This window comes from Canis aureus, chromosome 2, assembly GCF_053574225.1.
Source record: "Canis aureus isolate CA01 chromosome 2, VMU_Caureus_v.1.0, whole genome shotgun sequence".
Classification (NCBI taxonomy): Eukaryota; Metazoa; Chordata; class Mammalia; order Carnivora; family Canidae; genus Canis; species Canis aureus.
In genome coordinates, this window is record NC_135612.1 from 66,163,640 (window position 1) to 66,180,140 (window position 16,501).

A 16,501-nucleotide genomic window follows, 5' to 3' on the forward strand; every position below is an offset into this window, starting at 1 on the left:
ACAACTAATAACTCTTGATGTTATACATAAAGCAAACATAGAATGTCTGTTAGGTGAGAGGAGAGGGCAAACTGTCTAGGGACCTCTGAATCCAAGGGACAATGAGGTAGTGAGTTCCTTGTATTTTCATTTTGCCTTACATATCCCAAAATTGGAATTGCAGAAGTTAGAACACTGGAAAGCTAACAGGTACATGAGGGGACAAAGTCCCAACAGAAGCCTGCTCTCTGAAATGAAAGGACCAAGAGATGGGTAGTCTCACATCACAGATAAGTTTTACAAAATAGCTGCTCTACTCTAGCCAAACATCACAAGAAAGAGATTGTGACCCCACCCCCTACCCATGTTAGTAAAGACCAGGAGTTCCACCCTACCTTGGATATAACAAGGTACCCCTCCACTCACTAGATGACATTGGAGGAGGACTTTGATTCCCACTGAATAATCATGAACCACCACCCCCATCCCCCACTCCATCCACAGTGTCTTGGGAGACCATGTATGAAACCTAGACTTGAACCTACACCCTGCAATAATAAGGTTCACTTCCCTCTCCTCACTGCAGTTAAGATGTCACTCCAATTCTCCTAGTTCTAGGATCATGGAAAAAATACTTTACTGGGTTGATTCCAGAGGAGCTAGTGGATAGTCAAGATTTTACCAATATCTAGTGCTAATGAGGCCTTACTATCCCTGTGATCACACTGTAGGGTATGTGGGGAGCATTTATGAGACACTCTTATTCCTCCTCTCTGGTGGGTATTGGAAGAGGCCTACAAGGAAGTTGGATATCCCATTTCTTCCCATTAGTGTCATGGACCCACCTGCTCTGTCCTCTTCAGGTGTCAACAGAAGCCAAGTCTATCTCAACCTAGCAATACTGAGGCAACACCCTCCTCTTCCTCTACCAATAATACTATGGAAAGCTCACTAAAACAGAAAGCTGAAATAAAATCTGTAGTTTCTTAACAGAATACTAAGAATGTCCAGGTTCCATCTGAAAATATAGTACCAAGAACCAGGAAAACATCAACATAAAAGAACAAAGACTATGAGTGCTAACACCGAGATAACAGAGGTGTTAGAATATGGGAAGTCTTCTGATATTATTTCTTTCAGCTTTCTTTTCTTTTCTCTCTTCCATATTCTAGTGATACAAATGCTAGAACATTTATTATAGTCACACAGGTTCCTGAGTGTCTGTCTCTTTTTTTTCAGTTTATTCTCTTTGTTGTTCAGTTTGTTATATTTTTATTCTTTCTTCCAGTTTGTAAATTCTTTTTTGTCCCTTCTGTTCAGCTGATGAAATTTTAAAGCAGCCATCATAAAAAATGCTTCAGTGAGCAATTATAAATACATTTGAAACAAATAAAAAAATAGAAGTCTCAGCAGAGAAATAGAGGCTATAAAGAAATCTAAGTTTTAGAACTTCAAAATACAATAACCAAAATAAAAAGCTCAGGTGGATGCATTCAACAGCTGAATGGAGGGATCAGAGGAAAGAATCAGCAAATCCAAAGAAAATAGAAATTACTCAATCCTAATGACAAAGAGGATAGACCAAAGTAAATCAGTGATCAGAGACTCAGGAACCTGTATAATAATAATGAGAGACCTATTTTCTGTATCACCAGAGTACTGCAAAGGGAGGAGAAAGAGGTTGAGACCAGAAAGTATTTGAAGAAATAGTGGTTTCCCAAGTTTGGCAAAAGACATACATCCTATAGATTCAAGAAGCTGAGTAAATTCCAAACAGAATGAACAACAAACAAAACAAAAATCCACACCAAGACACACTATGGTCATACATCTAAAAGTTGAAGAAAAACTCCAAAAGCAGTGAGAGAAACAACACCTTAACTATGCAAGAAACGCCATTCAAAGGACAGCACATTCCTCATTTGAAATCACAGAGGCTGGAAGAAAATGGCACAACATTTTTTAACAACTGAAAGAAAAGAACTATTAATCTAGAATTCTAGATCTATAAGAATATCCTTCAGGAATAAAAGGGAGATCAGATATTCTAAGATAAAGGAAAACAAAAGGAATTAGTCACTAGAAGAACTACTCTAAAAGAAAGAGTAAAGGAAGTTCTTTAAACAAAAAGAAAGTCTTGGAACATCAGGGTAAGAAGAAGGATCGTGATAAGCACATAAAAGGGTGCCTTTTGAGTTTCTAAATTTGAGTTTCTAAATTATGTTTGATGGCTGTAACAAAAATAGTAATACTGTCTGATATGGTGCTAAAAGTATGTAGAGGAAATATTTAAGACAATTGTATTTTGAGTATAGAAGGGTAAAGAGAAATAAAGGAAGTAAAATTTCTATACTTCATTCTAACTGGTAAAATGTTGACACCAGTAAATTGTGATAAATTTTGTATCTATCACATAGAGCAGCCACTAAAAACCTGTGCAAAAAGAGATACTCAAAAGATACCATAGATAAATCAAAACTGAGTTCTGAAAGTGTTTCAGTAGCCCATAGGAAGGCAAGAAATGGAAACAAATGAAAAACAGAACAAACAGAAGATGGAATTAAATGGCAAACCTAAGTCCTGACATATCAATAATTACTTTATAGGAAGCAAAACTCATAGAACTGAACAGCGAAATCAACAAATTCACAATCATAGTTGGAAATTTTAATATTCCTGTCTCAACACCTGGTAGAATGACTAGACCAAAAATTATCAACCACATAGAAGAACTTCATACCATCAACCAACAAGATCGAATATACATTTACAAACCACTCCACCCAAGAACAGAATACACATTCTTTTCAATCACCCCATGAGACGTATCATATCCTGGGCCATAAAACAAACCACAGCAAATTTATGAGAATGAGAATTATTTAGAGTATGTTCTCTGACCACATAGAATCAATCTAGAAGTCATTAACAGAAGAATAACAGGAAAATCTCCAAATGCTTAACAACTAGACAACACACTTAAATAACTCATGAGTCAAAGTAGAATTCTTGAGGGAAATTAAAAAAAAAAAAGAAAAAAAAAAAAACAAAGAAACGAAACCCTGATGGGGCACTTGGCTCAGTTAAGCATCCAACTCTCAATTTCTTTGGGCTCAGGTCATGATCTTAGGGTTGTGGGATCGAGCCTCACATTGGAATCCACACTCAGAGGGGAGTCTATTTGAGATTCTTTCTCTCTGACCCTGCCCCCACTCTCTCTCTTTCTCAATAAATATTTAAAAAAATACATTGAACTGAAAGAAAATGGAAGGAAAACATATCAAAATTTTTGGAGTTCAGCTAAAATAGTGCTGAGAGGAAAATTTATAGCACTAACTGCTTCCATTAGAACATAGGACAAATTTCAAATTATTAATCTAGTTTCCCACATCAAGAAAATAAAGGATGAGAAAAACAAACCCAGAGTAGACAGAGGGAAGGAAATAATAATGATGAAAGCAGGAATTAATAAAATTAAAAGCAGAAAAATAGAGAAAATCAATGAACAAAAAACTGGTTCTTATAAAAGATCAATATAATTGTCAAGCCCCTAGCAAGCTTGACAAAAATAGAGAGGAGATTCAGATTACCCATACAAAGAATGAATCAGAGGAGATCATGATGATCCGACAGACATTTAAAAGACAGTAAGTGATTGACTCCACACTGAAGATTTTGCCAACTTAGATGAAATGTACCAATTGCTCAAAAAGCACAAATCATCACAACTAATCCAATAACAGAGATAATTGGAAGAGCCTAACAACACTTTAGGACATTTTATTGGTATTTAAAAAATTGTCAAAAAAATATCTCCAGGCCCAGATAGTTTCACTGGATTATTCTATCAAACATTTGAAGAATAATTAAAATCCATTCTAGAGATGCTTGGGTGGCACAGCCAGTTGAGCTTCCAACTCTTGATTAAAGCTGGGGTCTTGGGAGCACATGGGGCTCCACACTAGGTTCAGAGTTTGCTTGGGATTCTCTCTCTCTCTTCTTCCCTGCCTATTTGTGCTCTCTCTTTCTTTCTCTAAAATAAATAAGTAAATATTTAAAAATATATCTGTTCTACACAACCTCTTCCAGAAGAAAAATTAGAAGGTAATGCTTCCTTATTTTATGAAGCTAATATTGACTCTGAAATGAAAACCCAAAAAAGTAGAGAAAAAGAAAACTATGGATGAATATCCCTCATAAACATAAACATAAAAATCTTTAACAACATATATAACCAAATATATTTAACAAAATGACAAAATAAAACGTTAAAAATATTTAACAAAATATTTAATGTGTATTAAAAATAAATAGAATTAGGCAATATATATGAAGAATTATGCCTCCTGATCAAATGATTTTTATCCAAGAATGCAAGAATTGTTCCATATTGAAAAATCAATCAGTGTAACTCAGTATGATAGCAGGTAAGTAAGAAAAATTATATGATCTTGTAAACCAATGCAGAAAAAGCATTTGACAAAACTCAATACCTGTTCATGATTGAAATTTTTTTTCAGAAAAATAGGTATATCAGAGAACTTTCTCAACTTGATAAAAAGAACCTAAAAAATATCTACAGTTACCATTATATTTAGTGGTGAATGACTGAATGATTTCCCTTTAAAATTGGGAACAACACATGGATGTTAGCTCTTGTCACGTTTAATCAATATAATATTAAAGTTCTAACTGGTGCAAATAAGACAAGAAAAGAAATAAAAGGCACGCAGATCAGGAAGGAAGAAATATGTCATTTGCAGATGATATGATTGCCTGTATAGAAAATTTTAATGCATCTACAAAAAACAAACAATAAAATCCCAAACCTCTTAAAAACCTCTCTTAGAACTTAAAAGTAAGTTTAGAAAGATGATAGGATACAAGATAACCATACAGCAACTAATTGTTTTTCTATTTTTTTATTGATGTATAATTGACATATAACATTGTATTAGTTTCAGGAGTACAACATAATGATCATTGCCATGAGGCTTACTATTCATCCTTCTACAAAGTAATAATTTTTTTTCTTGTGTTGGGAACTTTCAAGATCTATAAATTCCAAATATGCCATACAATATTATTGATTATAGTCATCATGCTGTACATTACGTCCCCATGACTTACTTATTTTCTAACTGGAAGTTTGTACCTCTTGTTCCCCTTCATCTGTTTTGCCCACCCCCACTGGCAACCACAAATCTGTCCTCCATCTATGAGTTTTGTTTATCTATTTGTCTTGATTTTTAGATTCCACAGATGAGTGAAATCATACAGTATTTGCCTTTCTCTGTCAGACCTATTTCATTTAGCATAATATCCTCAAGTTCTAGCATGATGCCACAAATGGCAAGATCTCATTATTTTTTATGGCTGAGTAGTATTCCATCATGTATGTGTGTGTGGGTGTATACCATATCTTCTTTATCCATTTATCTCTCAGTGGACACTTTGGTTGTTTCCAAATCTTGGCTATTGCAAATAATGCCGCAATGATTATAGGGGTACACATATCTTTTTAGTAGTATTTTTACTTTCTTTGGATTACCCAGAAGTGGAATAGCTGGATCATGTGGTATTTCTATTTTTAATTTTTGTAGAACCTTTGTACTGTTTCCCACAGTAGGTGCACCAATTTAAATTCCCACCAACAGTTTGTAGGACTCTCTCTCTTCTACATCCTCACCAACACTTGTCATTTCTTGTCCTTTTGGTACTAGCCATTCTGACAAGCGTGAGGTGTTATCTCACTGTGGTTTTTATTTGCATTTTCCTGACTGTAAGTGATGTTGAACATCATGTTTTCTTCGGAAAAATGGCTATTCAGATCCTCTGCCAATTTTTAATTGGATTATTTTTATTTAATTGTATGATTTTTGTGGTTCCGTGTAAATTTTCAAGTTGTTCTATGAAGAATGCCATTGGAATTTTGATTAGGATTGCATTGATTCTGTAAATTGCTTTGGGTAATGTGGACATTTGAATGATACTGAATATTCTAAACCATGAGCACACAGGAACAATGCAGAGGATTAGGGGAGGAGTGGGATGGCATGTTTCCCAGGGTCAGGGGTCAGGCTCCAGTGGGAGGAGCAGGGAAAGGCAAGATGCTCAATTGGGCTAGTCAGTAGGGAGAGTGTGAAGATGTTGCCCACCCACACTGATGCCTTCAAGGTAGAGGGGGAACACCCAGAATGGTGCCTGCCAGCGCCTCCATTCCCAGAGACAGTCCCAAGAAGCTTCTGTTCCCAACAGCTGCCTTAAGGTTAGCAAATGAATCTCCTTCAGGTGTGGTCTAGGTGTTTTTCGAATGCTGCTTTTGTGCAGGTCCCCGAGTGATGAGTCTGCACCTGAACCCTCTAAGCATGGAATCTCCATTCCCTATAGTCTTATGTTTCTCCTGCATGCAGGCCCTGATGGTCTTTGAAGCCAGATGTTTTAGGGGGTCTTCTCTCTGGTACAGATCCCAAGAGTTGGGTGCCTGGTATATGGGATCTCTTGAGACTTTTCCTGGCTGTGGGTTGCCAGCTGTGGGGTTGGGTTTTTGATGACATTGTCTCTGCCTCTCCTGCCCCTTTCAACATGGCCATTGTATCCTTTGCTATGGAGGATCAGTTCAGCTAGTTTTCCTACTTATCTGAGGCAGGAATAATATCTAGACTATATAAAGAATTCTCAAAATTCAACAGCAAAGAAACAACCCGGTTATAAAGTAGGCAAAAGTCATGAATAGACATTTCACCAAAGAGGATAACATAAACAGATGGAAAATAAGCACATAGAAGTTGTACAACATCATTAGCATTAGGTAAATGCAAATTAAAACCACGGTAAGATCTTGCTACACAGGTATCAGAATAGCTCACATCAAAAATAGTGAGGATACCAACTGCTGGTAATTGTACAGCCACTCTTGAGAACACTTTGGCAAGTTCTGTATAACCTAAACATGTAATAACCATGTGATCCACTCTGGGGCATTTATCTCAGGGAAATGAAAACTTACGTTCACATGAAAAGCCTGCATATGAATGTTCAAAGAACCTTTATTTATAATAGGCAAAACTGGAATAACAACTCAGATATCCCTTACTAGGTGAGTAGAAGAAAATAGGTGTATACCCTGTGGTACATCCATATGCTTATTTAGCATCTACTTGATGTCAAGATTCACCTAGGGGCTTACGTGCACCTGTGAACTTGGGAAGTTAATATTTTTATAATAATTTTGTAGATTAGAAGCTTGAGGTTTGGGTAGATTAAATGTCTTACTCAAGGTTATTCAGAGCAAATTCTGGGATTGGCAACCTGGGTTTTTTGATATTCCAAAATCCATTTTCTTTCCACTGCAGAAGGCTATTGTGGAAATTAGACAAGGGGCTATGTGTGTTTGTTTTTAATTGTAATCCGGAAGGATGTAACTAATGGTGTGTTATCCTGTTTAAAGACTGGTTCAGCCAGCAGACCTTTAGTACAAGGTGATTGCCAAAGAACAGATTTTCCTTCTCTGTTGTGCACATCAATTGCTTTTACCTAGGCATCTGCAAAGTCATGTCCTAACTTATGAGTCTTACTTCTCTAAGAAGGAGGGGGGTGCTCAAAACAAACTCTCCTGTATTGACTCATTTTATCATATAAAAGAATTAATTCTTGTCCTTCGTTGTTAGTTTGCAACTTGTGGATCCTAACACACTCAGTTGCTCACAGAACTGCCTGACATGACTTTGTTTTGCAATGTGGATCCCTGCCCTTCAGAGTCAACTAAAACATAACACTTGATGTCCACAATTATTCAGCAGGTGTGGCTGAAAAAGGTGATGCATCATCACATTTCTGAGCCAGAAAGGATCAGCATTCAATTAGAATAATCATCCCATTTCATAGAGAGGTAATGACTTGTCCAAGTCACACATATGTGTTTAAAGTGGAAACATGAGTCTTATTTCTTGGGAGGCTCAGATCTGAGTGTTACCAACATTGCTTTCTATACCCCATACTGTGAGCTCTAGTTGCAATTGGTCCCAGTTTTTTTTTTTTTAAGATTTTATTTATTCATTTAAGAAAGAGAGAAGACAAGCTGGGGGGAGGGAGAAGCAGGCTCCCCACTGGGCAGGGAGCATGACGTAGGGCTCCATTCCAGGACCCAGGGATCATGACTTGAGCCAAAGGCAGATGCTTAACTGACTGAGCCACCCAGGTGCCCTGGTCCCAGGTTTTAGGCATGTAGTTCATGTTAAATTGACTATCAACAAAATATCTATTTATTTTAGAACGAAAAAGCAAAACTCCAAGGTTCTTAAACTGAGAAGGAATGGCAGGTACAAAAAAGAATGGGAGTACCTAAAATCTTATGATTAGATGATTCTAGAAATTGCAAACATTGTATGACTGAAAAAATCCAAGAATTGGAATTACTAGTTCTAGGTTAGATGACTTGCTGTCTGACCTAAGTGGTTCTGTGTCTTCAGCTGTGCCTCTTAATTTTGATTCCTCCAACAAAGTCTTATTTGGTGCCTGCTTTATCCTTTGCATTTTGCTTGGCTCTGGAGATTCAGTGCTGACCAAAATAATAATAATGCCTGCCCGTACCTAAGTCACAGCGTTGGTGAATGAGAGAAATGAGATAGTAAATGTGAAAGCTCTTTGTAAAGTGTACAATTCCATAAAAATTAGTCATAACCTGATACCATTTCCAATTGCAAGTATATGTGGTATCACAAATGGGGCTTTGAAGATAATGAAAACTCCCTGAGCATAAATTGAAAATACATTTATATTGTGAGATTGTGAAGTCTAGAAATCGAAAATGGACAGAATGCTTAATAATAAACAATTGCAATGTGCCAATCACTTGCTTATCATCTGTGTTCCCCACTCAAATATAAATGTAGAAACTTTTCCCTCCTTTACTACTATTATTTCAGCTCTTAAAACAGTACAGGTACGCTGTATGCACAGAATATTTGTTGAATAATAATTTGATGAACCTCTTTTTGTGTATGAATGTTATTTTTTTAGGGTAAATGACAAGAAGTAGAACTGGTGGGCATAATGTTATATGCATTTGGTCTTTTTAAAAAAATATTTACTTATTTGAAAGAGAGAGAGAGAATGTGCATGCACACATGAATGGCGGAGGGGCAGAATTAGAGGGAGAAGTAGACTCCCTGCTGAGCAGGGAGCCCAATGTGAGACTCTCTCCCAGGATCCTGGAATCACAACCTGAGCTGAAGGCAGACACTTAGCTGACTGAGCCACTCAGGTGTCCTAATATATGCGTTTAGTCTTGACAGATACTGCTAAATATCCCTTCTAATCGACTACTAATTCATCTTTTAATTGCCTAGTTCATTTTAAAAGACATTTTAAGGGGCACCTGGGTGGCTTAGTGGTTGAGCGTCTGCCTTTGGCTCAGGTCGTGATCCCTGGGTCCAGGAATCAAGTCCCACATCCGGATCTTCACAGGGCACCTGCTTCTCCCTCTGCCTATGTCTCTGCCTCTCTCTCTGTGTCTCATTAATAAATAAATAAAATCTTAAAAATATTAAAAAATATATTTTAAGCCTGTATATTTTGGTAGAATTTATATCTGGCTAGTATACATATATTTTTCTTCTGGAAATAGCATTATTTTCTTTTAGGAATTATACCTTCTCTTATCCTTTTTGTGGGAGTTATCAAGTTGAACATACCCATCTTGTGCTGCAGTACATTGCATTCTGGAATCCCATCTCTCAGGTCATTAATTATTGGTCCTAATGTGGCCATTGTTTCTAATCAAGGCCAGTTAGTCCCTACCTTAGGATTTTTGGACCTGGGGAACTTGAAACTTGAATTAGTCATTTTCTGTCGGTTGAAGCTGTAAGACATAAAATTCAGACTTTGCTAGTTGCCATGTTTTCCACCAAATGGAGAAAGCCATTTGACACTAAGAAAGAGAAATCTGAAGCCAACATGCGGATAGGAACAGAAGGGATGAGTTCAAATGCAATCTGAGTGCCTGGTTCCTAGGGTTTAAGTAATCACTAAGATTTGGGAAATACCCCAATTTATTTTTAATGGTTAAAATAATAATTTCCTTTTTTGTTTGTTTGTTCAAATTAGTTCACAGTGGCTTTCCCCCATGTTTAGAGCCAAGAGTCATAATAGTGAAGCTTGCTGCACAGTATCTTGACTCATGGTATCTCATATGTAGCAATATATAAAAGTACCCATTTTCCCACTTGTTTGTCTATAAAATATCTTATCAATATTTAACATTTCTTGTGAATATGGTAAGTGAAAACAATGATATCACCTTATTATTTAAGTCTATGTTCCTTAAGAACTAGCTAAGTTGAGAATGTTATTATGAAGAAATTCACTAAATATGATGGGTATTGATCTTTGTTAGTTATGTACGTTGCAATTATTTTTTCCTAGTCTGTTATGTGCTTTTTAAGAATTTTGTTCATGCAAATGTCACCATAGAAAGGTTAATAATATGCATATATTCAAATATATTATACTTTTCCTTTATGATTTCTGAATTTTTTTGTCTTGTTTAGAAAGACTTGTCCTACCTCCAGATTATTTTTAAAAATCAAAATTCCCTTTTTACAGATCTATACATTTATTTCTACATTTAATTTTACTCTAATCCAATCACTATACCTTGCCCTTTGCATATATAACACTTACTTTGCAAGATATCTGTTGCTATCTCTACTTTTCAGATTATGATAGGGAAAATGAGGTTCAGAAAGTTGTCCAGGTTATCCACAGCAAATGCTGAGATTCTGACACCAAGGGCATGCTCTTTCAACCTTGCAATTCCATCTCTGCAAAATATAGCCTTGAAAACAGGTCATTTATAGTTGATGGCATTTACCTTATTTATCTTTCCAGTCATTCTCAAAGTGATCTGAGTGGCTAATATAACAAATTAATATAACAAAACAGACACTTATTGTGTAAGGGAACTGATGTTAGCACAAGCTGTGATATAAATGAATTCTATGCTATGTCCTTGATTAAAGATGGATGGATGGATGAATGATAGCATCACTCAGAGGCTGGGGTGGCAAGGATCACACTGACCCCATCTGTACTGGAAGAGCCAAGGTTAAGCAAGAAGCCACGATTTGGAGTAAGATGAGGAAAAAGCTGGCTGTCAGGTGGTGTGCAGCAGCCTGTCAAGGCAGAGCTGGCTGTCTGGAGGTCTCAGCTAATCACTGCCGTTCCCATAATTGTTACATGTGGTTCACTTCTCTGAATCCCCAAAGCACCTCCAAAGACCCTCATAGCTCTTTTGTCCTTGTCTGTTTTTGCCCAATAGATTAGGTGCTCCTAAGTTTGGCACTGAGTCTTTGTGTCCTGTGCCCCAGTGCCCTTGCAGTAAAAGGTATAGAAAAGAGCTGTGGTCAGCCCACAGGTTGAGGGCCAGCTGGGGACACTGAACTTTGGAATGTGGTCTGTGAGCTCATTTCAAGAGGGAAAAATCAGAAAATTACCATATTATTGATGCTTTTCAAAGAAGTCTCAATATTATAATTTTGGTGGTGAAAAAGCAATGCCAATGTTCTTAATGAAAATCTTCTATTCAAAAAAAAACTTCTATTCAATAAAGTGGGTAGGTAATTAAAGTTCTAAGAATAGTTATTTTATTTTTTTGTAGAAACTAATATGGTTATTTTCCTTTTGAGTAAGAGAAACATTGCCTCTAAATAATATGTACATACACATACACCTCATGCACACCTACCCATATGCACACATCCATCCATCCATACATATTGTGCCTGAACTTGCCTTCACACAAAAGGAAGTTGCTCACCACTGGAGCCCATGCTCAGCAAATGCCTAGTCCAGCAAGGGCTCAATGCATTAGATTCCAGGCACATTCAACCAGTAATATACCAACTTTTACCAACTTTCCCTGTTGATGGATCCCACCATAGGGCCAACACTAGCCTCAGCAGCTTCCTCCCTGCTGGTCCGTCATGAGCAGTGAAGGGTACAATAGTGCCTGCCAGGACAATGTCAACATCCCAGCACTGTTCTTTAAATGATGGCCTGACCAAAAATTGCTCAGCAAACATTGCATCATATGTGCATTTTGCTCATAGAAATGCAGTCACAGGGGCTGTGGCAGCTCTGGAGGTCCCTTCAAGAGAAGGGACCTTCAAGAGAAGGTCTCAGATCTCCCTTCAAGAGAACCTGCTGTAGGGGGCTCAGCTGATAGCAGCTGTTGGACTTTCCCTATCTGGTGATGCCAAGGCCATGCTTCCCTTAGATTTCTCCCAGCCATCATCTGAGCATGGCAGGGGCACTAGAGCCAGGCCTTTCCTGCCTGACAGGGGATTCCTTCAACAGGCAGTGTTTGCTTGTGGACTCCCCTCTGGCCTGGCTGAGACTTTTTGAGAATCAGAAGGTGGTCTGGGGCTCTTCCCAGTCAATCCTCCTTCCTTCCCTCTCTCCTTTCATGGGTGTCTGATCTGTGTCACCGTCTGAAGCTTCTCTCTGTACACCTCTGCTCCCTTCTCCTTTATCCTATAGATATTTCTCCCAATAAACCTCTTTGTCCATTCTTGGTGGCTATCTCTCAGAGAGTCTGGATTGATACAGTAGTTCATACCCTCCTCCCCCCGCCCCCAAAAAAAAGAAAAAAGAAAAGAAAAAAACAAGGAATTTTTTTCAATAAATATATTTTTTACAGATTTTATTTATTTATTCATGAGAGACACACAGAGAGAGGCAGAGACACAGGCAGAGGGAGAAGCAGGCTCCCTGTGGGGAGCCCAATGTGGGACTTCATCCCTGGATTCTGGGATCACGCCCTGAGCCAAAGGCAGATACTCAACCACTGAGCCACCCTGGCGTCCCTCAATAAATATTTTGTAGCATTTATGTCATGCCAGGCATAGTTCTAAGCATTTTACACCTACTTAATCATTTAGTTCTCACATCAGCCCTGTGGTGAATTATTATTTCCATTCTGCAGATCAGAACACTGAGGTAAACTTGTCCAATGCCACAGAACTATTGTAGTGGGGCTGGAATTTACTTCCACTGCACCATGTTATCTCTTATGTTAGAAGTCCTTTGCTGTGCTGAGATTGCAGTATTTAAAGATAAGTATTTTTTTAAGTTTTTATTTAAATTCCAGTTAGTTAACATACAGTGTGATATTAGTTTCTGGTGTACAATATAGTGATTCAGCATTTCCATGTAACACCCGGTGCTCATCACAAGTGCACTACTTAATCCTCATCATCAATTTAATCCATCACCCCACCCACCTCTCCTCTGGTAACTATCAGTTTGTTCTCTAGAGTTAAAAGTCTGTTTCTTGGCCTTCTCTCTTTCTCTCTCTCTCTCTCTTTTCTTAATATATCCTCAAAATTTTGGTCCATTTCCTTGTAGGATACCAAGCTAAAGAAATAAGACTTTTCTCCCAATACTAGAAGGAAACTGGCTTCACTAAATTTGCTAGGAAAGAGTCTTCAGTGTGGCAATTTCCTATGGGGTTTTCAAGATGATTTTCAAGAATTGTGGCTAATTTTTTCTTACATTAGAACATACCCCTACCCCTCTCTCTTACCCTGCAACTTCACTGAAAAACATTGCCTGGATGAAGCAAATCTGTGAATTGTCATTCTAAATAGCTAATTTCTCTAGACTACAGGGGGTTAATTAGCAAGAAAATGTTCTTCTCTGGAAAATGTACTAGGTAATGTACATGCTTCTAATAATTCAAACTTCTGGACCACCTGTCAAGTTTCTGCCCGTTTGAGAAAGAATAAACCTGAACTGGACATGTTGAATAAATTGCCCAAAGTCAGAGCTAGTTCAGTAGCTGAGTCATATGGAAATCAACCCTTATCAATTAGCTTATGGTTTTTCTTTACTTGTATTTGGTTCTGTCCTTTTAAACTTTACCAGCTGACTAGTGTCTTTCTTTCTGAGCCCAAAATGTAAATAAAAAACAGCCTGGCTTTGATGGAGTGTCTTCACTATGGCAGTCATACCCAGTTTAACTTTTTCATGATGTCATAGGGACATCTTTATGAATCATAATTACTTTAATGATGACATTTGTGAAGTTATTTATGATTTTATATGAGCACATCTGTTATTAAGTTTTTTTTTTTTTATTCAACAAATGTTTGTGGCATACCCTCTGCTAGTAGGCAGAATTCTAAAAATGGGTGCCAAGATCTCCTGCTCCCTGTGTCCATGTTTTAAATAATCCCCAGGACTGTAAACATGATAGATTTTGCTCCTGTAATTGGGCTATATTACTTGGCAAGTTGACCTTAAGATCTGGAGATTATCCAGGTAGGTCTCATCGAATCACCATGACTCCTTTGAAAACAGAGTTTTCTAGCTGGTTATAGAAGAGGCAGGGGATCCCTGGGTGGCGCAGCAGTTTAGCGCCTGCCTTTGGCCCAGGGCGCGATCCTGGAGACCTGGGATCGAATCCCACATCGGGCTCCCGGTGCATGGAGCCTGCTTCTCCCTCTGCCTGTGTCTCTGCCCCTCTCTCTCTCTCTCACTGTGTGCCTATCATTAATAAGTAAAATAAAATAAAAACATTTAAATTAAAAAAAAAAAGAAGAGACAGGTATTCAAAGCATGGGAAGGATTGAACAGTTGCTGGCTTAAAGATGGAGGAGGCCACATGATAAGGAATGTGGACAGCCTCTAGGTGCTAAGAGTGGCCCCTGGCTGACAGACAACAGGGGAAGGAAGACCTCAGTTTATAGCCTCATGGAGCTGGATTTTGCTAACAGCCTGAATGAACTTGGAAACAGATTCTTCTCTAGAGTACCCAGAAAATAACTCAGCCTGGTTGACACCTTGGTTTCAACTTTTAATGCCCTGACCATGTTGTAGAACCTAGACACTGAGCCTGGACTCCTGACCTGCAGGACTGTGAAGTGACAACTGGAGTTGGTTTAAGGTACTAAAATGATGGTAATTTTTTATGCAGCATTAGTAAACTAATATGCCCTCTATGTGCTGGGCACAGTTCTTGGTGCTGGGGGTATAACATGGCCTCTGCACTCAAAGAATTTACGTTCTGGGAGGAGGATGAGGGATGAAGGAGATGCAATGAAGAAAAACCAATACAGAGGCATACAGTGAAAGATCAGATTGTGGTTAGTACTATGGAGAGAATTATAAAAGGGCAATATGATTGAGAATGTCTTGGTTCCTTCAGATTACTTGGTCAAGAGTAGTCTCTCTGAGGCTGCTATATCTGGAAAGGCTTACATGACAAGAAGATTCTGGGGAAAAAAGTTATCCAGGCATAGGAGGGACCATGGCAAGGGGCTTCATGTGGAAAGAACATGTAACTGACAGAGGGAAAGAAAGGAAGCTTGACTGGGACTTGGATGGTCAGAGTGCCAGCAGAGGAGGTAGGAGTGATGGTTAGGGGCCAGAATAAGACAGGACTGTGTGTGTCTTGGGAAGGAATTTGGATTTGATTCTAAATGGGTTGGGAAGCCATTGGAGGATTTTAAACAAGTTATGATATGATTTACATTTTTAAGATTTTGTATAGCATGGAGGCAAGTAGAAACATTCCAATTAAAATCAGGAATAGAGCAGGACTTTCTTTTTTTGTTTGTTTTCATGAAATTGAAATATTTTGCCAGCTGTTTATGCATAAAATATATTTAAATTTTTAATGTATTCTTGGGCTCAGGGATATTTCCCTTTTAACTTAGGGTTCTTTATCTTCCTTTCTATGTGTTTATGTTCTTTTTAGTGAGAACATTAGAAGAAATTTACAGAGAACAATATCCAAATGTCCAACTAAGAATTGACATTTTAATGTACTGACATGTTCATTCAAGTTCTTACGTTTTTTTAATAAAATAAGGAAACTGTGTAAGAGTAAAGTTCATTCTGTCCTTCATTCCTATCTTATTTTCTTCCTAAGAAGGTATATGCATTATAGATTTTGTGTGTATCCTTCTAGGCCTTTGTTCAGTTTTAATTTTTTTTTTTTTTTTACATCCACAAGCAAGTTTTTATTGTTTGGTGGATTTTTAAAATTAAAGATTCTATCTTTATTATATGCATTGTTCATTTATATGTAATATATTTTTATAAAAGTTATAATAACTGTAAAAAAAAAGATTGCAGAGGGCAATTGGTAATGGGTAACTATTTCAGAATCGATTGTAGACATTCAGATGAGCAAAGATGGTGGCTTAGACCAGGGCAGTTGTAGTGGAAGGAGAAATAAATGGACAGACTTGAGGTCTATTTCAGAGATAATGTTGCTAGGTCTTGCTGATGGATTGAATAGGACACAAGACAGAAAGAGTAGACTCAAGATATCTCCTGGATATTTTTAGCATTAGCAATTGAGTGGAGCAATTTAGTCCTCTCTGACTAAAATAGGGAGGACTAGGGTTGGATGAAGGAGAATCAAGAGGTCTCTGTTGGCCATATAAAGTTTGAGATATCAATTAGACATCAAAGTGGAAATGTCAAATCTGCAGTTGGGTTTATAAGTCTGGAG

At 37.7% G+C, this 16,501-nt stretch overlaps 1 long non-coding RNA gene across 3 annotated transcripts in view; it reads left to right on the forward strand.

The window, feature by feature from the left end:
• LOC144301221 (uncharacterized) overlaps positions 1 to 16,501 on the forward strand; it is a 71,143-nt gene that overhangs the window by 24,266 nt on the left and 30,376 nt on the right. The window contains exon 1 of one of the 3 annotated variants that reach the window (XR_013368010.1): positions 14,092 to 14,301. The exons of 1 other annotated variant lie outside the window; for it this stretch is intronic. This is a non-coding gene — a long non-coding RNA (uncharacterized LOC144301221). Of the gene's footprint in view, positions 1 to 14,091; positions 14,302 to 16,501 lie in introns of those variants that run through there. One more of the 3 variants, XR_013368008.1, reaches the window with a different exon arrangement.